This window comes from Saccostrea cucullata, unplaced genomic scaffold (genome assembly GCF_032062105.1).
Source record: "Saccostrea cucullata isolate Sc308-1 unplaced genomic scaffold, CSIRO_AGI_Scuc_v1 ctg804, whole genome shotgun sequence".
NCBI classification, from domain to species: domain Eukaryota; kingdom Metazoa; phylum Mollusca; class Bivalvia; order Ostreida; family Ostreidae; genus Saccostrea; species Saccostrea cuccullata.
Window position 1 is genome coordinate 14,942 of NW_026941006.1, and position 10,110 is coordinate 25,051.

Sequence of the window (10,110 nt, forward strand, 5' to 3'; positions counted from 1 at the left end):
TTTAAGTTTCAGCCAATCGGAGCGAAGCGCATGTGCATGCGCGTGAGATCTTGCTATTTTGACTATGTCATCATGTCTATACTACTAATATATCCTTATATTATGAGTTTCAAAGCATTTCATCCAAAATTTAAAAAGTTACGGCTATATCTATTGTATTGGTCATTTCACGTGTTACACGTGTGCGCACACGCACGCACGTGCGCGCAAAATGACCTTCGTTCCGCACATCTACATAACATACCTAGTGATCCTAAAAAGGTTTCACCTAGATGGGATGAGTAGTTTACGAGAACACTCGCGGACAAAAAAGTACCGGAGAACAAAGAAAAAATTCAGAAAAAGTAAAAACAATATGTTCCCAAACTTCGTTTGGGGAACATAATAAGAAACAGAGTAAAAACAATATGTTCCCCAACTTCGTTTGGGGAACATAATAACGTCAGAAAAGTATATTTCGACGTTACAAAATCAGCCCCAATTCTGTGCGCGACGTCTATATGTTTAACTTTACAGCCATTCTTTGCTCGAGTACGACTGAGTCAACCATTTTTTGTCATAAGTGATGTGTGACAAAGTTCATTCTAATCTGAATTGATTGTGGTTTTGTAAATAAACAGATTGTTCGCGAACTTTTTGATCACCTCTCGTAGTTATTGGAGACCAGGTCTAACTACAATCTATTGTAATTCCCATGGGTACCAATTGCGCCCCGTTATTAGCACAACTATTTTGGTATTCATATGAAGCAGAATTTGTCCAAAATCTTATACATTAAAATAAGAAAACACTTGCTGTGGCCTTCAATTCGACATTTAGATAAATCAACGACGTATTGTCAATTGACAAAGGTTATTTCCATTCTTATGCCGACACGACATATTCCGGTGAGCTTGAGAAAAAAGATACCAAATTACGTCTAAACCATCTGATCCACTTTTGGATATTTAACTAGAAAAAGACTTGAATGATTATCTGACAACAAAACTTTATAGCAAACAAGATGACTTCAACTTTTCTATCGTCAACTTCCCTTACTTATGCAGCAATATACCTTCATCACCTGCATACAAAGTTTATATATCTCTGTTGATTCGATACGCAAGAGCATGCTCTACGTATGAACAATTTCTTGAACGAGGTAAATTATTGACAAACAAGTTGATGAAACAAGAACATCAGGAGTCTCCTTTACAGTCATCATTTCGTAAGTGCTATGGTTGATACAATGACCTTGTCCGTTATTTCCCATTCATGACAAGGATCACACGGCGAGTGTGACCGGTAGGCAGGGGATGCTGACTCCTCCATGGCACCTGATCCCACCTCTGATGTTTTGAAGGTCCGTGTTTGCTCTGCTCCTATTTTGTATTGTTTTATGGACTTTGATATTGAATAATGTTCTTATCTCCATATCCTTCATAGATAGTTTTCAATAGGCCTGAATTTAGCAAGAGTTACTTTACGTTGGCCGTCATATTGGAGGTCGACCCGGTAATTTTTTCTCTTTGTCTTACCAAATTTAAGGAGGAATTCCACACCAACATTTTATTTCATAGATCTTCAAGACATCCCTCTCATGGTTTCAGCACTGAAAGTTCAATATTAGCTCTTAATTATTTTTTATGATTTTTTTTTTTTGTATTTTTTCAAAGAAATGAATAAAAACGAATTAGATGCTTTACAGTTAAAAGTTTGCTGTAAATGAATGCATCATATAAATATCTAATAAAATATGTAAAGATGAGCCGTATATATATTTACATTTTTTAAAGAAAAAAATATTATTTTGTTAATATTTTTTATAACTCGTGGTTAAAAGCTTCAAAAAACTAGTCACAACTAGGGAGAATATGTTAGTTAATCATATTTTAAAAAGAAATTGAAATGAAATCACAAAATTTAAGAGAAATTATTTTTTTTTTTTTATTTTTGGCCAATTCCGATTCAAATCAAACCGATCCGAACAAAAACTGTACAATTATTGGATATAAATTATTACATTTTCCCAAGAATATTAGTTTGATTAGGTGTTATAAGGGTTAAAAAATAAATGAACTTGACAGTCAAATAGATTTCTTAATTGTAAATACATGAGGGAGGCAATAAATTAGTATTTTATCATTTTGTGTTAATTTTGACCGGGGTCGTTTTAATTTTAATCGGTATAAGTAGAAATATTTAGCTAATTAATTTCCCCAAAATTTTGTAATTTCATTAAATTTCTTTTAAAATATGATTGACAAACATGTTCTCTACAGTTGTGACTAGTTTGTGGTGCTTTTAACAATGGGATTAAAAAATATTCACAAATTATGTTTTTATTTTCATTAAAAAATTTTATTTGAAAAAAATAAAAAAGTCTATCCAGCCTTTCTTTACTTTACATATTTTGTTAGATATTCATATGATGCATTCATTTACAGCAAACTTTAAACTCGAAGGCATCTTTTTTGGATGTAAATAATTTTTTTCATTTTCTTTGAAAGAATACAAAAAATTCATATAAAATAGTTATGAGCTAATATTGGTCTTTCAATGCTGAAACCTTGTTTAAAAAGGACGACTCAGAGATCTATAAAATAAAAAGTTATAATGGAATTCCTCCTTAGGATTATGTAGCAGAATTATTTGGTGGAAAATCTTTATTAAATAACTTGTTTTAAATAAAGGAGGCTTCCAAAAATATATTTTATTCAGAAAAAAAATAATGGTTCTTACCCCAATTGGCAAATATAAGAAATTAAAATTGGTTGAACAATGAAGGAATATGAGCATCTGTACCTCCAATATGGCGGTCAATGGGGAATACTAGTAACTCTTGCTAAATTCTGGCCTATCGAAAACTATCTATAAAGAGAATGTGATTTGTCATTAGATACGTATCCCGTTCTTTTTTTTCAACTATAAAAAAAAAATTCTAATGGTGTGTCGATTCTTTTTAAATTATATTAAAGTTTTATTTTTTAAAATAACATTCTATTTGAGTTGAATAATTAAAAATGATATACCGTATAAGTGGAAATTTTAGCGAGACGTAAATTTAGCGATTTGTCCTTAAATGGGTATTTTATTTTTAGCGATAAGTAATTTAAGCGATTTTAAAATACTCACTAAAGAAGCTATTACAAATAAAATGGAATTAATTTTTAGTGATATTTAATTTTAGCGATTTAAACACCCTCGCTAAAAATGCCAAAATTAAATCCTCGCTAAAAATTCTGCTTATAAGGTAAGACATTCTTGTCGGTAGTTAGTAAATGATTGAACATTATTAGAAATATAATAGGAATGGAAATTTCTATAATTAATTGACAATACGTCGTCGATATCTAAATGTCGAGTTAATGGCCACAGCAAGCGTTTTCTTCTTTTCACGCATAAGATTTTGGACAAATTCTGCTTCATATGAATACAAAAATAGGTCTGCTGCTAACAATGGGACGCAATTTGTACCCATGGGAATTCCAATATATTGTTGGAGGACCCGGTCTCCAAAAACCACATAGATATTGTCAATCAGAAACTCGAGCATCAATGTATTTTATGGCCAACTCCTAGGGTTGTGCTCAATACAACACATCAATATTTTTAAAGAATTGGAATGGTCATTTATTTAAGTAATAACCGACAAAGTACTATGCCAAGAAATACATATAAGCCAGTAAAAAAAGAGCAAACTAAATGCACAATACCATAATTCAGCAGAGGGAATTGTGGCTCGTTAAACATTCAAAAAATGCCAAAACCCTGAAAATGTAATATAAAGAGTCATACACATGCAGTATTGCGACTAGAATAAACCTAAAGTTAAAAGACAATTTATGTCACAAAAAATTGCAAATATTTTCATTGGCTACCTTAACATATCAAACCAGTTACTAGTAACCAAATATTGAGAAAAGATTATCATTTTAAAGTAAAACTGTACACAAGTTCTCTTATTGATGTGGAGCCTATTAAAATATATCCAAAATATATGTCTAAAGCTATAAAGATTGATCAAGTGAATGAATATTGTTTAACGTCCCATTCGTGAATGAAAGACGTCATTAAATATGTCATGTGTTATTAAAGTGTAGAAAATTTGTAATTGGACCTAAGGAATGATTTTAAGTTTTTAACTATTATACTTCATAAATTTCCATATGGAAGTTATCTCATCCCTTCAATAAAAGTTATAGAGCAATCCAAGAAAAAAGGCGAGAAGCTATTCGGCCGGATATGCAGCATGGTTGTGTCACCTCTTTTGTAGAGAAAAATTGACTAATCCAACAGTTTAGAAACGCGAAAAAACTGTTGTGTAAAGAAACGCAAAGTATAAACAGGTGCATGCAAAAAAAAAAAATCAAGAGGAAGTAAACACATCAATATTTTCAAAAATCATCGTGACAGCTGTCTGAAGAGGAAAGATTTCAAGTTTATAAATAAGATTGTGTTCCTTGTCCAAATTAAGTCTTCTTGAACTTCATTATTATGTATAAGCTAGCGGAAATTTTTTTAACTGTCAAAAGTTTGATCAAAAAGAGGGGCATTAATTTATGTGCTTTGTAATTCAAAGTGAACTTAACATTGCTTCTGTGTACATGTTATTCCGTAATTCGGCAGGATCCTCGGATCTGTGGATACCGTTGTTATCCATTGGTTGTTGACTATCGTTTTGAAACATAAACACAAAACAATGTATTTCTACTTTTTTCAAATCGTAGTGCGTTTTCGAATCTCTGTTGCACTATGTAAAGGGTATGTATCACTCAGAGTAATAACTTATATTCTATGCATATAGTCTATACATTTCTCCACCTAACAAAGTTTGTAATTTGACATTTACCGGTACATAGTTGACAATAATATTTTCTTAATATATGTTTGATGCATGAAAATGTGCAATGATATTGGAATTAAAATATCTATCACTGGTACTTTTTAAAAGTAGAAAAAGATATGGCTGCTTAAGAAATCTGTTCTTTATTTAGAATTGTTTGTAGATTTGAGGATTTGCTGCTAGTATAATATTATTATTCTGATAAAAATACATGAACATGAGATTTGCAGGTCTGCAATGAAGTTAAGCTGGACGTAAGCTGCACTTTCATGATGAGTAGTCAAATTAAATTTGTTATACCTTTAAAAATTTGTTCCTATACAGATATTTATGAAAAAAAGTCTAATATTTCTAATGTTTTGCTAAGCGGGCATACACAAAATTGATGTTTGACCGCGGAGTGAGATGTGGAACCGATCGATGACATATTGGACCGCTTACGTCACCGATGGTGAACAGTGACGGACCTGCGGTAACGAGAGTACAAAATACATGTATGTCAATAAAAAATTCAAATAAAAGGTATAACAAAACATTTATTGACTGAGGTTGAGGGCAAAATTCGTTTTGTCGACCCTCGAACTAAACTGTCTGCCTTCGGCCTAACGATCTCAGGCAAACAGTTTGGTTCTTGGGTCCGATAAAATGCATGTTGCCCTCAAACTCAGTCAATGTATATTATTGCCCAGATTCATTTAAACTGCTGAATATCTTGACTTAAGTTTTTGTACAAGAAAGGTTTCAAGCTGCCATGAAATCAATATTGTTTTGTAAGAGGGATAAAAAATAGAAGAAAAAATGAAGAGAAGTTCTTTCCCCATACAAATGTATGGTTAATTTGATCGACCCTTGTATATACGCTACATTTAGTATAAGTTTACACTGCCAGTTGCAATTATATGCAGCTCATTACCCATGTTTCTGATTAGTAAAAGAAGTGCCTTTGGCTGTAATGCATACACAAAAAACGGAAATCATTCGCTTTTCTTATTTTTGCATTCACATTTATCAGTTATGCTTTGGCTGCTGCATGGGAACTTTATTTTTAGGATTAGTTATGAGATTGATTAATTCTACAACAGAATCTGGTTAAGAATTCATAATGCGTCTTTGGATGTATACTGTGCATACTACAATTATACTTGTATTTCGGATGCTGCATTTAACCTATATATTTTCTGAAAGAGTGAATAGATAAGCGTGATGAAATATTTTCATGCGATCTAGATTTTATACCATAAATCAGTACATAGAAGAAAGTTTTTATAACATATAGTGATAGATGCTTTGTCTCCATATGTGTCATGCTTCTAGTTTTGCAAAACTGCTTTTCAACATTCAAATCAAAACACTTAAAGTTAGGTTTGTTACTACAAGATCGGTTAAGACTTTTTTTTATATGTTTAGGATTTTCAATTTCAAACCTTGTTGTGTCGGAGAGATATGGAATTCAACAGAAGGCAAATGTATACGTAAGCTAAGATAGATTATATCCACATAATTTACAAAATGCTTAATTCTTTTTTTTACTTTAGTGGGAAATGTTAAATGACGTCATTTTATTATCACTGTACAGTGTGTCAGTCGGAACATTTTGGAGAAAACTGCACTTTATTGTGCAGAGTCCCGGAATATGGATATAGATGTTCATCAGGAAAATGTGCATGCAACCGTGTCTCCTGTAAGATAACAATACCTAGAGAATGTTTAACATCGGATGGTAATGTATAGTTAATAAAATTTTTTTTCTTGTGCTGAGAAATTTTCGTGTCTCGATCGTTCTGTTTAAAATGATGCTCACAAATTGAACTTTTTATATTATTATAATACACAGTCTCGAAGAACGCTTCCGAAAGAAGTGCATTTAAACCATATCCAAGTTATATGACGCAAAAGATACCAAATGCTACTCTATCAAAGAATCAAACAAGCCCTGATAAGGAGACTAATATACCTTATGTAATTATACTAAGTATATGTGGTGTGATATTCTTCTGTGCTGTCATTGTTGAATGTGCCATTGTCGTGCGAAAAAAGATTTGCCAAAGAGATTTAGAAAATGATCAGCAAATCTTTGAACCTGTGTACAGTGTCATCACAATTCGAAATGAATAAAAAATATCATCCAAATCACGAGGTTTTTTTTATAAAGACGTCTTGATTTTAAAATAAACGTTTCGCTAACGACAAAAATTTAATAGAAATTGATGAATGGACTTTGATTGCTTACCGCACGACCTGCTGTTGTTGAAAATGAAAATGTATGGCCTCTCAGATTCTTCTCTAACACTTGTACAAAGTTATCTGTCAAATAGGAGACAATGTCTAAAAGTAGGGAATATTTTTAGCACGTTTAAAAATATCTATAAGGGTGTACCTCAAGGTTCTATATTAGGTCCGGTTCTTTTTAGCATATTTTTAAACGACATTTTTAGCTGTGTTGCTGAAGGCATGTTATATAATTATGCTGATGACAACTCACTGTCTCATTCAAATTATGAACTAATCAAAGTTATCAAGGTTTTAGAAGAAGAAAGTTTAAATCTAAAAATTGGTTCTCAAATAACCATATGAAAGCAAATCGAGAAAAATTTCAGGCACTCTCGATATGAAATGAAACCTATAAAGAAAGCATCATTTTCAGATTGGATGGTATTAATATAAAATGTTAGGAAGAGGTTAATTTTTTTGGATGTAACTATTGATGGCCAATTAAAATTTAAAAACCATATCTCGAACATATGCAAAAAAAAATCAGCAAGACAACTTAATGTACTTTAACGCGTGGGTAAACACCTGACCAAAGTGGGCAAATTGACCATCTATTATTCTTTTATTATGAGTAATTTAATTACTGTCCTGTTGTTTGGCACTTTTGCGGAGAAAATAACACAAGAAAAAGTGAAAAATTCCATGAAAGAGCTCTCAGATTTATTGATAAGTATGGAATCAGTACATATGAGAAATTATTACTTAAGTCAGGCTTACCAACTTTAAAAATAAGAAGATTAAGGACAATGGCTACAGAAGTTTTAAAATTTTGAAGGATGAAGTCCTGCTTACTTATCTGATCTATTTACTTCTAAACATACCCCATATCATTTTGTGAAAACTAATACAGTACAGGTACATTGTACCTAGGGTAAGAACTACAAAACATGGATTACACTCTTTCAGATATGCAGGAGCCAATTGCAAACTATGGAATGAACCCCCTGAAACAATTAGAAATGCAACCACAATTAATCAGTTCAAAAGTCTAATTAACGATTGATTCCTGTAAGTGCGGCTCTGCTGATCTTATTCTTTAGTTTTTTGCTCAGTTTCTTTTTATTTTTTTTTATTCATTTATTTATTTATTTTGGTATTTTCTTTTAATTTAAGTTCATTTTGCTTGTTTGCTTTAATAGTGAGTAAACTTATTTACCAAAAATTTATAGTATTACACATATACTTTTTACTCAACAAATTTGCTATATTTTTATCAAAATATTTAAATTATAGACTATTCCTTTTAGAGCATAAGTGCTATTTTGACATTCATTTATATTTATTTCCTGTGATTTGTCTTATTTATATGCATTTGTATGCATGATATATGTGCTTTTCTGTGTTGTTTTGTGTGTATATATGTAAATATGACTGCTGTGACGCATGACAATGTATCCCTAACTGTGTTATATGTGTATATAGTCATTTATGTATCCATGCATATGTAGTACTAATATTATGTCGGCCAAAAACCCTACGGAGCTTATGTTTATGTTATAAAATCCGACTCTAAATAAAATTTTCTGATTCTGGTTTCTGATTCTGAATTTTGCTTCTCAAGCAAGGAAATTTCAGTGCAGATTTAATCCTTTATCAGATGATGAATACCGCATACCCTCGCCTATAAGACTTTTATTGAATATTTTGTCCGAAACTCTATGTCCGACTTATAGGCAAGTTATTGATTTTTTTTTTTTTTTTTGATTTTTTTTTTTACTTTTAATGTTCATTGTATTGAGGCCTATGAGTCATGCTTAAAGAAATGATCCACTTTGACGTCATAAAGGGAGGTCTATAAATGGAATATGTATATATGTCCAAATTAAATGTACAAATATTCGATATTACTCGGAGTTTAACGCATATCTGTTTGTAAAAGTTTTTTGTTTGTATTATCAAAGATTATACATAAAATAACCAAAATGTTAATCTTGCTGAATATACCAAAAACATTTTTCACAAAAATATCGCGAAAAATTAGAGCCCGTATGTAATGTCTGTACATTTGTCAACCTGATATGATACTAGTGCATGTGTATGAGTCAGAATAGCGCATTGATCAAAGTAAAAATAGAATTTATCAGTTAGACATACATTTGTGTCTGATTGTTGTGTTCTGAAATAAAGCTCGTCATTTTCTGTAAACAATGCTGACTAAAATTTTATTTGAAAATACATATATATATTTTAATAATACCCTACAAAACAGATCTACTATAACATAAGATTATCATGTAATTGAGAAGAAACATACAAGTGAACATGAATTTATCCATATATTATTGTAATTTTCACTTCAGCAGTACATAAATAAATTTTCATTGATCAATAGATATTGGCTACATTCCGAATATAATATACTAAATGCAGTTTTAACATGATCATGTGTGTGCAGAGTGAAGTTTGAAGCTGTCTCTAATAAGTGTATTACTCAATTTGTTGTCAATTCAAGTATTCTTAACATTTTAAAAAGTCAAAATAAATTGATTGAACATATTATTTACACGTACTCGTAATTTCTACATGGAATTAATTAACAGTGACTTCTGTTCACCATGTTCATTAATACCATGCTGAGTTTGAACATCTTTTCTGGAGTACATGCCACGTACCATACATTGAAAACTACATGGATAAGCTCTCTATTTTTACCTTTGTTCAATATAATTTTGCAAAGTCCAAAAACATTTTGTAGTAATGTACAGAGGGTCCTTAAATGAAAATTTAAATTTTATTAGAATTATATATGTTTATCTTTTGGTATATTATATTTGATAATATGACGCCATATAAAAAAGATACGGACACTGTGACATTACTTTTGGATCAACCCTCATGTATTATGTACATGTATATAAAAGAGAATATAATCTCACTTGTTTGCCATCTTTTCAAGCCAGAGGAGTATACTGAACTTAAAACCCTTGGTTTGGAAAGATTTAGATTAATTTTGTTTGGGAATGTTTACGTATAAATTCTGATGAAATAGAAATTGAAGGCATGAAAAATTTTAT

At 31.0% G+C, this 10,110-nt stretch overlaps 1 long non-coding RNA gene across 1 annotated transcript; it reads left to right on the forward strand.

The window, feature by feature from the left end:
* The first annotated feature begins 6,230 nt into the window (after positions 1 to 6,230).
* LOC134256914 (uncharacterized) lies at positions 6,231 to 6,937 on the forward strand. Its single transcript, XR_009989815.1, has 3 exons — positions 6,231 to 6,297; positions 6,402 to 6,545; positions 6,660 to 6,937. It is a non-coding gene; the product is annotated as an uncharacterized LOC134256914 (long non-coding RNA).
* The last annotated feature ends 3,173 nt before the right edge of the window (positions 6,938 to 10,110 follow it).